The 17790-nt window shown below is 43.6% G+C and overlaps 1 pseudogene; it reads right to left on the minus strand.

Moving 5' to 3' along the window:
- Positions 1-4954: 4954 nt before the first annotated feature.
- Positions 4955-8210, minus strand: LOC123050691 (disease resistance protein PIK6-NP-like; annotated as a pseudogene).
- Between the last annotated feature and the right edge of the window lie 9580 nt (positions 8211-17790).

Genomic DNA, 17790 nt, shown 5'->3' on the forward strand with positions numbered 1-17790 from the left:
CCATGCATAGTAAGCATTTCGCAATTTCTTCACTAAATGGGTGCAATATAAGAATCAATATACTCCAAGGCACATACAGTTTGATGCAAGATGCGTGGGCCTGAGACAGATGGATTAGAAAAAGATTGGAATTAATGGATGCAGGTACTACACAGTTTTATATGCTGACAAGTATGCATAATGTAATGAATTGTCAACAAACATCGAGAGGTCTTCTGGTGTTACTAATTTTAAATGAGGTCATCCACGTTTTCAGCGGCATAAACATTCATTGGGATCTACTAAAGAAATCCATGACACATACTGAACCCCAATATTCACCCCAAAAGCATGACTTGGACAATTGGACATGGATGGTAACAACATGACCCAGATTCATACATGCCCACACTCAACTCTGACATTCCAAATAACCACATGGAAAAGGAAACGACCCCCCAAATTAAGAGACAGCTTCACTGAAGCAACGCTAGCTGTGACGTAATCTATAAGGTGTCGAGGGGGCTAGTGATTGATGCACACCTATTTAACTCACCTAGCATTTTGATAAGTTCACCGAAGAGATCATTGAGCAGGACGCGCTTATGCTTCTGCCTCTTGGATTTGTGGATTTTCCTCGGTGCTTTCTTCTTGCACTTGCCAATCGGTGACATGCCTGCGAATTGAAAGCTACTACATCAGCAACAATGGAACACAGGCACAACTCTCTTGCACTTGTCAGTAGGTACGGTACACATTATGTTCATGCTAACAACATCTGCTATTGAGATGCTTAAATCACACTTCATGTTTCTATTTTCTAAATTAAAATAGACATCGGTACAGCAGAAAAGAAACACACAAATAGGTAGCCAAATTAGCTCACAAAGCTATTAGCAAGGTAGTAGCAAAATCCTGAGCTCCATCCAATTCTTGCTTCATTTCCACTACGGCAAGAACTCCCTGCCGCTGAAATTGCTGATGAATATGACAGTGAAAAAACAGGAGAATTGACCCAAGGAAGTATCAAACTGTGTGCTATTCATTGGGAGGCGGCTGACTGACTAACTGTTGATGGAGTGGAAGAGGACCGACGGCTTTCGAGCGGTGGTGCGGCTTGCTATTGAGAAAGCCTGTTGATGGAGTAGAAGAGGACGGCGGTCCGGCCCTGCTACACCCCCCTCTTCTCTCTCTCCCTCTCATCTTCTCACCCCTCGCTCCTCCCCAGACGCCCCCACACTCTCCTCCTCCTCCTCCTCCTCCCCCGTCTCATCCACCCCTCCTCGTCCCGGATCCTGCCGGATCCGAGGCTTGTTGGCGCTGAGGCGAGCTTCTCCGGCGGCGGCGGCAGGAGAGGAGACGGGGGTCGCGGGGGAGATGCTAGGTCACGAGCATCGGCAGCGGCGGCAAAGAGAGGAGGCGGGGGTCGCGGGGAAGACGCGCGGTAGCCAACGCGTTTTTTTACGGTACCTGTGATGACGTGGATAGCAGGAGGAGGTGCCCATGCCGCGACTGTTAATGGGTTTAATGACCTAGCTCCTGATTGATGAATAAAAACTCCTTTTCAACCACATGGCAAAAATATGGTTCAAGGCAGAATTTCTACAAAACAGCACCCATGGAGCCCGCAATCTGGATTGCAGCATTGCGTGCAATAGATAGTTGTTGGGCAGCTCTATGTCTCCCTCATAGTGAGACCTAGCGTGCTCTCGCGTCAGGCGCCTCCCTAAAGGGCTGGCCTAGGCGTGCAACACGCCACGACCTTGTTTTATTTTGTTTTACTTTTGTTTATACTTTCAAATAAATATATTACAAAAAACACTTTACAAAAAAATTTGAAAAATTGTTAACCAAGCATTTGAAAAATGTTAAATGTATATAAAAAGATGTTTCTCACATATACGAAAATATATACAAAAAATATATAATGTGTGTGAAAAATGTTGATCATTTATTTAAAAATGTTAAACAAGTACTTGAAAAATGTTAATCAAGCATTTGAAAAATATTAAATGTGTAAAAAAAGTTGACCAAGTATTAAAAATGTTAAACTTATACTTGAAAAAATGTTAGTCAAGCATTTAAAAAATATTTAAAATATGTATAGTAAAAATGTTGACCATGTATTCAAATTTTTTAATCCCATATTTGAAAAACGTTAATAAAGAATTTGAAAAATGTTAAAAATGTGTATATAAAAAATGTTGACCATGTATTCAGGAAATTCTGGAAATATTAACCAAGCATTTGAAAACTGATAAATGTGTACCAATTTTTTTCATGTATACGAAAAATATATTATAAAAATATACCTTATGTGTGAAAAACGTTGATCATGTATTTAGAAAATGTCAATCAAGCATTTGAAAAAAATGTTAAACAACTACTTGAAAATGTTAAATGTGCATACAAAAAGCTGTTGACCATGGGTTAAAAAATGCTAATCTTGTATTTAAAAAATACTAATCAAGTACTTGAAAATGTTAAAATGTGTAAAAATGTTGACCATGTATTTCAAAAAATGTTACTCTTGCATTTGAACAATGTTAATCAAGCATTTACAAAATAGTAAAAATGTGTGTAGACAAAGTTCTAACCATTTATTAAAGAAATAATAAAATTTTATTTCAATTTTTTTTAATGGGCATTAGAATGTTCCTGATGTATACGTAAAATGTAGAATAAAAATCGAAAAAACAAGGAAAAAGAAAAGAAATGAAAATCGACAATAGAAACCAAAGAAAAAATAAAATAAAATAAAAAAGAATTTAAAACACTGAATACCGATTAAAACAAAGACAAAAAACTAACCGTTTGAAACCAAGAAAGAAAGAAAAAAACAAAGAATAAACAAGAAAATTGAGAAAGAGAAAAAAAACATTGTATACAATGAAAGGAAAAAAACCAAAGTATTATTTTATGGAGGCACATATTTGCTTCCATGAGAGGCCTCTCCGAAAGAAAACTTCCACCAGAGACACAGATTTGCTTCCGCGAGAGACCTCTCGGAAATAAAAAAAATACTTATTCTTTTCTTCCACGAGAGACCCATATTTGCTTCCGCGAGAGGCCTTTTGGAAAGATTTTTTTCTGCCACGAGAGGCACAAATTTGCTTCTTGTGGATGCACATGTTTGGTTTTGCCAGAGGCATAGTTGTGCCTCTTAGAAAAGGAAAACATGTTTTTTCCTTTATCTGTGAGAGGGAAAAAAGTAAAAAAAAAAAACAGTTTCTGACTGTTTTTTTTCTTTTTTCGTGGGAAAAAGTTCGTCGAAACCTATTAAATGGGATCTAGTTTTAAAAATCTCGACGCTAGAAATTCAACGGTGGAAATGGTTCGCGATTTGTACACATGGTTTAAGAGATAAAATATTTTGTATAAACGAAACTACGAAAAAAAGAAAACTACCAAGTTGTAACAAGTGATGCACATGCAATGTGCCACTTGCTACAACCTAGAAAGGGTTTTTTTAGGTGAGAGTGACCTTTCTAAGAGATACCCCTTAATTTTTTTAAGATTTGACCCCTTCATTAGTGTTTTTAGACACGACCCCTTAGTTAGTGATTTCATATCTTTCGCCTTAGAAATTGTCGGAGTCTAATTCTGCCACCTCCTCCTCCTCCTCCTCCAAACAAAAGCTAAGGTTTCCTTCCTCTCGTCGGCGCCATCGCAGGTCCGCCTCACTTCCGTTGGCCCTAGGGCCATGGGGCGCGGTGGATCCTGGCAAGGGCCGACAGGAGGGCTCCGATTTTAGTCGTTCCTTTTTTTAGGGTTTGTATCCTGTTCAGGGTTTGTATCATGCTCAGGAAGATGAGACGGCGACGGCTCCTTGAAAATGGAATAAAGATCTTCTCGCCTAGCCCCTGTTCCGGTGGTGTGTCTAGTATCGTTGGTGGGCGTGTGGAGGTGTGTCTCCGGCTGATTTACCTTTGGTTGATTTGCTCGAATCTCGTCGTTGTTTGTCTACGTTCGTGTGTCTTTGGGTTGGATCCTTCCGATCTACGTTATTCTTCATCGGCGGCGGTTGTTGTTTTGCTGCGCTGGTTCTGTGGGGTCTTAGCACGACGACTTATCGACTGTCTACTACAATTAGTTGTGCCCGACTCCAGCGATGGAGTGGCGATGACGGGGCGCGCCTTCGGTTTGATTCAGTGCTTGTAATTGTTGGTAGGTGGTCTATGAATCTAGATATAAATTTTATTATTTATTATTTCTGGTGTTCGTACTGTCATAATTAAAGATGAATAGATCGAAAGTTTTTCAGCAATTTTTTTAGTGATTTCAGTCTTTTTTAATTATTAAACACTAACGCCGGAGCTGGGCCGGCCCATTGTATCCCGAAGCTCTGTTTCGGTCTCCTTCAGTCCTCCTTGCCCTGGCGGCGCCGCCATGTTTGTCCACCGCGGGTTCCCCGGCGGCGGCGCTCAGGGCGAGGGAAAAACGGGCGACCGGCTGCATACCTGCGAGAGGGATGCCAACGCAAGACACCCCTGCTTCGACTTTCGTCGTGGCCTCTAGAGAAGACAGCAAGCAAAAGACCCAGCGGCATTGTTCAGAGAAATGAAGGAATCGGCCATTCCCCAGGTGAGAGATTTTTCTTGGAAGGTACGTATCTGGTTTACATCAGCTATTACATGTATTGTCTTAAAATTGCTTTCTTTTAAACAATAATATAAACACTGCGGTAACCTTTCGAGCATCTAAAATAACCAGTCTGTTTAGAGTTTCGGAGATTTAATTCGAATTGGGGAACATTGCATTGGTTGGGTGAAGCAGGTATAGGAAACTATAGGAGCATAGTTTTGCTGTCAGGTATGTAACAACATAAGCATTTTAACCTGCATAATGCAGATAATAATACTCACCCTGATACCACAATGCTAATACTTGTCCTTGTACGCACAAGAGCAACCGCGCTTGATTTTTATTCAAGGAAATACATTTTTTGGGTGGACAAATGCTAACAACAGCACACGACACAACACCACACAACACAACACAACAACACTTAACTGGAATCTGAGAGCGGCCTGAACAAACACACACCAGTTCAGTCACTGCAGTGTACGTACTTAATAACTTAAACAACAGACAAAATAAATCAAATACGCAGGAGCAGAACTGGATGGTAATAATCCTCGAAGAATGAAATTCTTTTCTTGAGAGACATTTCTCTCCCCCAGAATAAGAGCAGCATTGAGACATCCGGTGAGGTCGGTCAAGGAGCAAATGCGCATCATCTCCTGAACCTAAGCATTTATTCGGTCTGCTACCAAGATAGGCTTGTTCTTGTTTGCTGCAATTGCTTGTTCCACACTTTGCAAGTCAAAGATGCCTGTCAACTTGAGCTCTCGGAAACTTGGAAGGTCCTCAATCCCAGAAAGAGACTGTTCACGAGTAGAAGACCAAACTAACTTCTTCAGCATAGGAGATGCCTCTTTGACAAATTTGATACTGGTAATGGCTGAGCACTCAATATCCAGGAACTTGAGACTTTGAAATGCATCTTTTTTGAAGGTGAGTGTGCTTTCATTGCATGACTCTCGTTGGAGCCTAAGGCAGGACAAGCTTTTAAGCTCTCCGAGGATTTTGAAGTCATCATCCGTTATGAAAGTCATATGGAGGGTTATTTTGGTAAGGACATCGAGCTTTTTAATCCATGAGGGCAATCCATATTTCAGGCCACTGATTTTTAGCTTCTGAAGATACTTGGGATGTATGAGGGGTGCTTCTTCAATGTTCATGTTGTCATCCTCTTCGTTGCTTGTCAGTTCTGTGACACGGATTGACAGTGAGCGAAGACATTTTCTAAGCTTTCCAATTGCATGGTACAAATGCCAGAAGACTGATCTCTTGCTCCCAGAGAGAACCACACCCAACTTAACCAACTGGAGTAGGTTGCCAACATCAATTATTTCATCGCCTTTGCCAGAAACTGCAATATGAGATAGCACCTGCAGTTCTGTCATGTTCCCGATACGTTTGGGCAGCGACACGGTGAGAAACGTCTCTTTAGATTGGACGCTACCTTGGGTTGTGTCATCAGTCCACTGGCCAGCAAGTAGATGCTTTAGCTTTGGCAGAAAAAGGGAATTTTTGGCGAATGCTTTTACTTCTGTTTCACGAATGTCCAAGGTCTCTAGGAACTGAAGCTTGTCAAGCTGCTTGGGTAGTTGAGTAATGCCAGTTTTCCGAAGGCTCAAGTACTTGAGGTGGAATACATGGTTGCAAATGTTTTTCAGATGGTGGTCCTTCAATTCGTTGCAGTTTTCTAGATCAAGCACCTTCAGAACCCCCAAGTGAGTCGACGAAGGAAGGGACTCCAAAAACTCTTGAGTGGCCGTGGCATTGGACTGTTCAACTGTTGTTTTGTCACTTGGACTGGAATGGCGACAAATATCCCAACAGGCTATGGAACAAGTTGCATATTGCTCCTTCTCAGCTTGCTGTGGTTGGACTTCATAGTGAATAGAAAGGCGATGAGCCAAGTCTGGCTGATGGCTGCTCTTTACAAAATTATCATCTGTTGCAATCTCTGTAACAATGTCATGGATGATCTGATGCATTTTACAGCTCTTCACCTTTCCTGTAACAGCCATGTCCATTGGTATAAGAAGCCCGTGGGCGACAAGCAGATCAAAGCAGTGGTCAGCTTCATGCAGTGCACTTAGTCTGCCTCTTTTAGTAGTCATGCCTTCAACGGCCCATCTTCTTACCAATCTTGTCCGCTCAAAGATTGTATCTTCGGGGAAAATAGACATATATAGCAAACAATTCTTGCAGTTGCTACTCAGATTACAGAACGTGAGTAGTTGCCTTACATTGTTTGTTATTGATGTTTTGGAGCTGTCCAGGCTGTCACACAGATTCTGCAAATCACCTTTGGTCTTATTAGGATTGACATAGAGAGCACGTAGAAACAACCTGATTGGCAAAGGTTTTGAGACAATTTCCCGTAAAAGAGGCCGCAGATAAGTGCTTTGGTCGTTGCTGTTCATTAGGGCCATTGCGTTGCACAAATAGAAATAACTATCAGTGTCCAAATCTAAGTTTTCATTGGGAGAAAATGAGTGGGCCACATCAATCGAACGCGTGGTAATCAGTATGGCACTACCAGCAGAGCAATTCTCATGGGGGAAAGCAGATTTGATGCGATTCCATAGAGATCTTTCCCAGATATCATCAAACACAAGCAAGAATCTTTTACCTTTCAGGTGCAGCTGAAGCTGTGCCATAAGCTCTTCCTCCTTGCCATCCAAATCGAATTGATCTGATGGACTGGCCAGTGCTTCTAGGACCTCCCGGAAAAACATGAAATCTGAACTTGAATCGGATACGCAGATCCAAGCCTTGCAGTCAAATGAGCTTACCACACTCTGCCAAGCTCTCCGAGCCAGAGTAGTTTTGCCTAAGCCACCCATTCCTACAATTGCTAGGACTTTAAGATTGTTTTGCTCGACACTGCCATGCATGGTCCTGTCCTACATCCCTCAACAGCTTTATCAAGGTGCTCTCATAGTAGGTATTCTTAGGCGACTGGAGAGCATCAGCCAAGTCACGCCGTTGAGCATCTTCCTGCTCCTTGGTGTCATCATTTCCGGCAGCTTGCCACCCTGCCTTTTTCATAACCTTTGAACGGTCTCCGTCGAGCTCGGGCACTTTAACGTCATACCTCATGCGCCTCTCCCCCACCTCGCACGACCGGATCTTGAGCTTCCGGATCTGATTGGCGATGCGGTGACGCGTCGGCAACGTCCACACCAACTTGGGCAGCCGCCCCAGGTAGCCTAGGAGGCCTGGCTCCCTGCGGCTGGCGCCGATGCTCTGGATGTACCGATCGATGCTGTTCTGGGAGGCATAGGCGACCTCCGCGACTTGCTTCATCCAAGCTCCGACTTGGTGGTCCTCCTCGCCGGCCTCATCGGCCTCCGCCACGTGCAGGAGGAAGCCGTTCATGCTCTCCATCTCGTCCTTGATGAACTGCACGTCGCCACGGACACCACCGAGCAGGTGCGCCTCATCGACGAGGACTCATGTCAGACGTCCCAGGAGGGAGTCAACGGCGCCTTGGGCGGAGCCCAGGATAATGTCTGCCATCCTTCTAGCCGGTCTCGCTGTTGTCGAGACACAACGAGGAGAATGCAAGGCTGCTTGCCGGCCGGCAAGGAGAAGGCCTTTCAGTGGAGGATGTCTTGATCTAGTCTGGTCTCTGGATGGGGTGGAAATGGAACTCGAAGAAGATAGTCGGAGCGTAAGTTTTGGTTTGTGGAACTGCCAACGAATGAGCGAGTGTTTTGGTTTGTGGGTTCTGGCCAACATCTCCATCTTAAACAACGCTACAAGCCATACTTTTGTTCTGGATATTTGTGCTGTATAGATTCTTAAGTCTTTCTACCATACTCAAGTTATTCTCATCAATCAAAGCTGGATCAAACTAAAGTTCTTTCGCTAGACAAGTACTCGTCGTTTGGTAGCGCACACTAATTGGGACTCGCGCACTTGGCTCGTGCTTTCCCTTTTAAACCACATGGACCAGTAGCCACAAATGTCTTTAATCAAAGTACCGACCATACTGCAAATAAAATGCCTTAAATAAAGTACCAACCATACCGCAAATAAAATGGGTCAATAGCTCATGTGCGACATCTTTCGTGGGAATTGGATGGAGTGAGACGTTGTTCGACAGAATAGCTTGGGGGCGACACTTTTGAGCGAGTAAATAGCCCACACACGACATGGCCCTTAAACTGAACGGATGCCCTCGTTAGCTGTTATGGGCTGGACCCACAACTTATCCTCGTAAGCACGGGACCCACCTCTTCGCAGCTAGAAGAGATTCCGCCCGTGCCCGTCCGCCCGCCGCCGCCCATTGCTTTTCCCCTTTCCCCATTCTTCCTCTTCTCCGGCGGACCCTCTCCGACAACCTAGTGCAGATGTCCACCTCTTCCGCCACGTAATCAAAATGGCGTCAATATGGTCCAGTGCCGCTCACAAGGTGCTCTGACTGCCCACGCCCAAAGCCTCTGAAACGCTGGGTCAGTAGGACTGATGAGAATGGAAATCTTGGGCGGGAATTTGTGAAGTGCTTGAGCAAAACAATGGCAGGAAGGGATGGCAAGGTTAGATCTCAGTTCTTAGCCCATTCTTTCACTGCCATTTGCTTTGATTTCTCCATATTTTGTTTTTCCCCTCGAATTTTGAATTTAGGGTTCATGTTGTTTTCAGATCCTGAAGAAATGCACACATTTCGAGTGCATGGATGATTATGTTGAGAGGATTCAGTTCGAGGGCTACATTGATTCGAGCGGGGCCGCAACCTGGGAGCTCAATTTGGGCGGGGTGCCGCAGATGGAGAATTTGGGGAGCTCAGACAGAGGGGCGGGCAGAGTCGTGCCGATGGCGAGGTATGCGCGCAATGCTGAACCGCACTTGGAGTCTGAACTGACCGAGGAACTGAAGAAGATCAAGAAAAATCAAATGGAGATGATTGATTTGCAGAAGCAAGCAAATATCATGGCAGGGTTTTTTTATTGTTGCGTCATTGCTCTGTTTATCTTTTACTTGCTATTCATCCGTCATTAGAGGGGGCATTTAGGTCTGTCAGGGCATAGGATGTGATATGTGCGCCATGCCAAGTTCTTGTAACTGAATTGAAGCAAAAATATTCAGTGTTTATGCCCTGTTCTTGTTCTTCAGTTAATAGAGTGCACACCCCCCAAATTTAGAAAAACAAATCTTGCTGCGGAATTGATGTTGGGCCGTGAGAAAATAACTAGGCCCAAATTGAGACAAGCCCACCCGCGTAGGGGCACCAGCTCAGTTTTATAGCATAGAGACACCCATGTTTAAAAAAATGCTTCGACTAAAACCTCAAAAAATGTTGGGCCGTATGTATTGTACATTTTTGTTTTTCTTTACATATTTGTTGCTTGCCCACTATTGTTTTGTTATTCTTTTTATGCATGTCTATGGTTCCATGAAACCCAAATTAAATGGGGATATGTGAAAGCCTCAGAAATCATTTTTGGAAATGATCAAGTTAAAATTCGCTTCAAATAGATCCAAGAAAATGTTCATGTTTTGCTCTAAAAATAATGCCCAGAGGTAAAATACAAACCAATATTTTTAGGAGCACAGAAATATTTCTTTTGGGAATTTCAATTAATCCAACAATTATTTGCATGAACTAAATTAGTTGCATGCCCATGGTTGCACAAAAATTTGCACCCTACACCTACTAGCTAGGGTGACCCTAATAGCCAGGGCCTAGATACATGCATGCACACATGCAGCACACCAAGATATGATTTTTTTTTTTGCAAAAAAATGGGTACCCATACACTTGCATGTCCATAGTGGAATCTACCCCTTTTATTAGTAACACATAGATCAACTAGATAGAACATCAAGCACGATATATATCAACTGACCAATATCAACTAGATAGAAAAAACCCCAGATAGAACACATCACAATATAGTAGCATAAGTAGTAGCATTGCATGAGCTAGATAGTACCACATTACAACTAAGATAGATAAACGGGTCCCAAGCACGACATACATAGTACCATAACAACTTATATAGATAGTTCATAGTTCAACCCAACACGACAATAATAAAACGACACCCTAGATAAGATAAAACACCACACCCCCGGCTTGCTTGCTTGCTCCAAGGCCAACTCCTCCATGGCCAACTCCTTCACTCGTCGTCGTCGGTGGGGTACGGGAGGGTGTGCATGCGCTCATCGGCGGGAAAGGCGTTGTCGAAGTCGGTGAAGATGTTGTACATGGTGAATGCGATGAACTTGCATCCACACCAAAGAACACGGCCGAGGAGGTAGTAGCCGTCGAAGGGGTTGGTGAACCTCACGATGAGCCCAATAGGATAGCCATCGTTACTGACCTCTTCGACTGGGAACATGACCGGAAAGCCCCTTGGGAGGTGGCGGTAGCCGGAGGAGAGGAAGAACTCGGTCAGCCCCCTTGCCCCCATCCAACTCGAGATCGCCCACACCCGTAGGGTGTTCTCCACCCGGACTCCGGCAGGGTAGAGCCTCTCGGGGAAGGTGGGCGGCACACGGTAGGTAGCCCTGGTGAACTGCATCTTGCTTGCTTCGAGTGGATCTTGGGACAGCTCAGACGGCTTGTGGTGAAGATGGGAGATGAAGGAGAGTGAGAGGAAGATGTAGAGGAAGATGTAGGCTTGGGCGTGCATAAATAGCCAAGGTGCACCGTTTCAACGTTTTGTTTTCCTCTCCCTCGTAATGGCATGGGAAACGGGCAAAGGTGGCATCGCACCCGAGCCAACCCGTGTGTACACGCGCATGCATTATGGTAGTATGGCCCCCGCGTAGCACTCTAGCAATTAAAACACGTCGAGAGATGAGCTCCATGCCATGCATGCAACGGCTAGCGATGGTCGGGCATCTAGACCCATGTAGAATGCGTAATAGCCATAATGCGACAAGGGTGTCGACGGGCGTGCTCGATGCCATGCATCCAACGTCGAACGCTGCGAGGGCGGCCGCGGCAGGGCTGCGCGCGTGCATGCTTTTCAGGGATGCTAAAATGCAGCGTGCTGTCCATCGGTCCAACGGGTGGGCCGCTTTAATGAAGCCCACCAACACATGGCAGGCCTGCTCAGGCTTTGTCTCAAAAGAAACGTAAAAAAAGGGCTAAAACGACCAGCCAATGAAAGCGCAGCTCGCAGATCTGTGACGTGGCTCCTGATCCAGACCATTGCTTATATTCACATCCATCCAATGGTCCAGAATGCTGCATGTTATAATATTCAGCATCTTCGAATCAGCCAATCAGAGTGCAGCCCGCGGATCGCTGACGTAGCCCTAGTGCCTGATCCAGAGCGTCCATTCACAGCGATCCAATGGCCCAGAGGAGTGCAGGGTTTTGATGGGGTTTTGAGGGGTTTTGAGAGGTTTTCAATGGTTAGGGTTGAGCATAACTAATTCAAAAAAATCAAAAATATATATAACTTGTGCCGATCATCGTTCTATGTGATTAAGTATCTAGGAAAAATAAGAAACTTGGACTACGGATATTTTCATGAAAAAACCTTCACAAAAGATGGTTATCAAGAACGAGGTTGTAGGGTTTTGAAGAGAAGTGAGCTAGGGTTTAGTGTTAAACATGTCATACTTGATCGAAACGATCCAATATCAGGAAGGACTCTTATATACACACACTAGATGTCAAGTTTCCTTTTTTGGCTCATTTAGAGAAGGTCGGAAAAAAATTGCTTACAAATGGGTCTGTTTTCCCTAGCTTTGGAGGGTTTTTGGAGCTCACGTGGAGCACATTTTTCATATCCAGAGTTTCACATAATAAAAGTGCTCCGATTAATCAACTAACATGCATAATAGTCCAAAAATCATTGTAACACCATTACCACAGACCAAATAACTTCAAATTTGAATTTTGGCTCAAATTTGAATTTGGGCTCAAACTTGATATTACTCCCTCCGTCCGGAAATACTTGTCATCCAAATGGATGAAAATGGATGTATCTAGAACTAAAATACATCTAGATACATCCATTTCAATGACAAGTATTTCCGGACGGAGGGAGTATTACACAAATACACATCATATCAAAGTAAAAATACCATTACACAAATTCAATCAAGGTTTTCATTACTACACCATAGTAGCAATACACAAGTTTCAACAAATTTTCACTTCTGCTTCTACGTACCACTCAATTTCTTCTTCTTCTTTTTTACCAATGCTTGTTTTTGATTGTACAACACCCAGTTCACTCAAGGTCTTGATTTTCTTCACTGGACTGCTTGGAACAACAGCTTCATTTCACACCACAACAGTTGTAGTATCATCGGACCCAATATCATCAGTTGGCAACACAACTTCCAATATAGGCTCAGTTGGCACCACATCAGCTGGAATATCTTCAGTTGGCAACTCAACTTCCAACATAGGCTCAGCTTGCACAACATCAACTGGAATATCTTCAGAGGTACCCATATCTTTAGTTGGCCCCGGAACATCAAAATCTTGCTCATCTTGCAGCAGCACATCCAAGTCTTGCTCATTTTGCACCACACCATCCAAGTCTGGTTGAATGTGTATTGTTTCACCAAAACTTCTCTTTTTATACAGCCATTGCCTCTTGCCTTTTTCTTTGGCTAGCACTCTTCAACAACAAGGGGCTCACCTGCACGCTTCCTCCTAAAAAGATAAAGCATGTCAACTAGTTAGTAATTGAAAAATGCAACAAAATAGTAAACAGTGCAAACATATGCCTACATACTTTGGCCTTTCAGGGGTGTAACAACATTTGGGAGATCTAACTCGGTGCCCAAGTTCCTCGCACAACTTGCATCTATTTTTGTTACCTTTTTGGGACCTTTTTGGCTTTCCATCCTTCTTTCCCTTGCCCTTTTTACTACTTCCACCTTTCTCAAACCATGCCTTGAATCTACTCTCTTTAGGCCTGCCCGCCTTTCTTTTTGTTAGGGGAGGACACATGGAAAATTCAATTTCCAGTTCAGGCCACTGAGACTGATCTGTAAGTGCTGGAACTGGAGTTGCATATGCAGCCTTGAATCTTACTACTGAGTAATATTCGTGCAAATATGGGTGCATGTTTATCTTAGGTCGGGAGGCCAAGAAAAGTATGGCATGATCACATGGTTTCCCAGTGTGTTGCCACTCCAAACAAGTGCAATCATGCATTTCAGTGTTAACAACATGCCTTCTACCAGTTTTGGTATCTCTAACTTCAACACCCCACACAGAAGATTTTTCAACAGATAAATGTGTAAGATTTCTGCCCTTGTTGACCACCTGTTGTACCACTGCAGGAAGCTTATCCCCTTGTAGACAATCACGAATCCTTCTTCTCAATTCCCATAAGCGCATGATCATGATCCTGATTTGGTCAACCATGTCATGCACATGCAAATTTTTTAACTGCTTCACCTTGTTGTTAAAACTTTCTGCCAAGTTGTTGTTGATATGATCACACTTGATGGCAGTGTTAAATCTTGACCTATACGATAATACAGAATGGTAGGTGTTCACCCATGGACCAAACTCAGGGCATGCTGTCATTATCTTACCAAGATGATATGAATGTGTCCGTTTAGTGTAAGATCTTCCTGCTGGCCACATGCGACCAAATTCTTCACCTCTGAATTTTTTGATCAAATTCATCCACATATGGCCGAAGCACTCCCTCTGCTCACAATGGGGGAAAACATTCTTCACTGTGTTTTCTAGCCCTTTGCATGCATCTGTGTGGACTGCCAAAGGTGACACTGGCCCTATGCATCTTTTCAACTGGATCATGAACCATGTCCACGAGACCTCTGTCTCTGACTGAAATAAGCCAATAGCAACAGGAAACATCCAGTTGTGTCCATCCAAAGCATTGCAAGTTGCCAATTGACCATTCCACTTGCCAGTCAAAAATGACGAGTCTATGCTCAAATATGGACGACACCCTGCCTTGAAGCCATCAATGCAACACTTTAAAGCCATAAAAAACTTAGAGAAAACGTGAAAGGATTGAGAAGAGGTGCCTAGAGGGGAGTGATTAGACCCTCAACAAATAAAGTTGACAGTTTTTCAAGTTGAGGTGATAGAGAGACACAATTTCAAGCATACACAATACAATTCAAGCAAGCATGCAAAGAGTATATGAGCAGCGGAAAGTAAAGCATGCAACTTGCAAGAAAGTAAAGGGATGGGATTGGAGTGTGCAAACGCAATTGGAGACACGGAGATTTTTGGCGTGGTTCCGATAGGTGGTGCTATCGTACATCCACGTTGATGAAGACTTCAACACACGAAGGGTAACGGTTGCGCGAGTCCACGGAGGGCTCCACCCACGAAGGGTCCACGAAGAAGCAACCTTGTTTATCCCACCATGGCCATCGCCCATGAAGGACTTGCCTCACTAGGGCAGTCTTCACGAAGTAGGCGATCTCCTTGCCCTTACAAACTCCTTGGTTCAACTCCACAATCTTGACGGAGGCTCCCAAGTGACACCTAACCAATCTAGGAGACACCACTCTCCAAAAGGTAATAGATGGTGTGTTGATGATGAACTCCTTGCTCTTGTGCTTCAAATGATAGTCTCCCCAACACTCAACTCTCTCTCACGGATTTGGCTATGGTGGAAAGATGATTTGAGTGGAAAGCAACTTGGGGAAGGCTAGAGATCAAGATTCTTATAGTAGGATTGGAATATCTTGGTCTCAACACATGAGTAGGTGGTTCTCTCTCAGAAAATGAGTAGTGGAAGTGTAGGTATGTTCTGATCGCTCTCCTCACGAATGAAGAATGGGTGGAGGGGTATATATAGCCTCCACACAAAATCTAACCGTTACACACAGATTCCCAAATTCGGTGGGATCGAATCATAAAACTCGGCCAGACCGATTCAGGTCAAAATATGAACGTTAGAGTTTTTGGTGGGACCGACTTGGTCAACTCAGTGGGACCGATGTGCAGGGGTTAGGATAAAACCTCAACTCGGTTTGACCGATTACTCAAACTCGGTGAGACCAATTTTGGTAATAAGCAAACAGAGGATTGGTCAAGCAAACTCGGTGGGACCGACTGAACAAACTCGGTTAGATCGAAAATGTCACAATAGATCACAGAGAATTTGCAATCCCATCTCGGTGAGACCGAGATTCCATCGGTGAGACCGAAGTGACTAGGGTTTGGTAGTGGCTGGATAGATGAAACTCGGTGGCGCCGGATAGACAAAATCCGTGGGGCCGAGTTTGACATTTAGGTTTTAGGACATATGTGGATGTGAGAAAGTGGCTGAGGGTTTTGGAGCATATCACTGAGCACTTTGCAAGCCATTAAGCAACACCTCATCCCCTTTTAATAGTATTGGCTTTCCTATGGACTCAATGTGATCTTGGATCACTAAAATGGAAAATGTAGAGTCTTGAGCTTTTGCCAATATTTGTCCTTGGCATCTTGAAGGGGTTCCACATCCTCTTGTCCATGTCCATGCCACTCCAATGTTGAACTTATCTGAAATGCACTAGGTAGAAGTATTAGTCCAACAAGAGATATGTTGTCATGAATTACCAAAATCACCCAGGGAGCACTTGTGCTACCAATCTCCCCCTTTTTGGTAATTGATGACAACATACATCAAAGCTTTAGATAAAGATATAAGGAGGTAGCAAGTAAAGATTTGGAAAGACATGCAACATGCATTGGCTCCTCCTACATGTATGCAATCATGTGACGATAGATCATAAGAGTATGAGAATGCATAAACATGTCAGAGCAAGCAATGAGTTACATATGTCTTGGCTATATGCATCAGAGCAAATGATATAGATACTGGAAATATACCTTCATGTTTATGAATCTCTCTTGCAAAAAAAATGTACCGCAGCAAGAGATCTTCATGCACATGAGTGTGATGCATATACTTACCTTGTGGTCTTGAGCTAGCTTGAAGAAGATGTACCTGGGTAAACATGGTTAGGTAATGATGTCTACTACGCAACCTTCTTCTTGTAGACGTTGTTGGGCCTCCAAGTGCAGAGGTCTAGGACAGTAGCAAATTTCCCTCAAGTGGATGACCTAAGGTTTATCAATCCGTGGGAGGCGTAGGATGAAGATGGTCTCTCTCAAACAACCCTGCAACCAAATAACAAAGAGTCTCTTGTGTCCCCAACACACCCAATACAATAGTAAATTGTATAGGTGCACTAGTTAGGCGAAGAGATGGTGATACAAGTGCAATATGGATGGTAGATATAAGTATTTGTAATCTGAAAATATAAAAACAGCAAGGTAACTAATGATAAAAGTGAGCGAAAACGGTATTGCAATGCGTTGAAACAAGGCCTAGGGTTCATAATTTCACTAGTGCATGTTCTCTCAACAATAATAACATAACTGGATCATATAACTATCCCTCAACATGCAACAAAGAGTCACTCCAAAGCCACTAATAGCGGAGAACAAACGAAGATATTATGGTAGGGTACGAAACCACCTCAAAGTTATCCTTTCTGCTCGATCTATTCAAGAGTCCGTAGTATAATAACACGAAGCTATTCTTTCTGTTCAATCTATCATAGAGTTCGTACTAGAATAACACCTTAAGACACAAATCAACCAAAACCCTAATGTCACCTAGATACTCCATTGTCACCTCAAGTATCCGTGGGCATGATTATACGATATGCATCACACAATCTCAGATTCATCTATTCAACCAACACAAAGTACTTCAAAGAGTGCCCCAAAGTTTCTACCGGAGAGTCAAGACGAAAACGTGTGCCAACCCCTATGCATAGGTTCATGGGCGGAACCCGCAAGTTGATCACCAAAACATACATCAAGTGGATCACGTGATATCCCATTGTCACCACAGATAAGCACAGCAAGACATACATCAAGTGTTCTCAAATCCTTAAAGACTCAATCCGATAAGATAACTTCAAAGGGAAAACTCAATCCATTACAAGAGAGTAGAGGGGGAGAAGCATCGTAAGATCCAACTATAATAGCAAGGCTCGCGATACATTAAGATCGTATCACCTCAAGAACACGAGAGAGAGAGAGAGAGATCAAACACATAGCTACTGGTACATACCCTCAGCCCCGAGGGTGAACTACTCCCTCCTCGTCATGGAGATCGCCGTGATGATGAAGATGACCACCGGTGAGGGATCCCCCCTCCGACAGGGTGCCGGAACAGGGTCCCGATTGGTTTTTGGTGGCTACAGAGGCTTGCGGCGGCGGAACTCCCGATCTATTTTGTTCTCCGATGTTTTTAGGGTATA

This window comes from Triticum aestivum, chromosome 2D (assembly GCF_018294505.1).
Source record: "Triticum aestivum cultivar Chinese Spring chromosome 2D, IWGSC CS RefSeq v2.1, whole genome shotgun sequence".
Classification (NCBI taxonomy): domain Eukaryota; kingdom Viridiplantae; phylum Streptophyta; class Magnoliopsida; order Poales; family Poaceae; genus Triticum; species Triticum aestivum.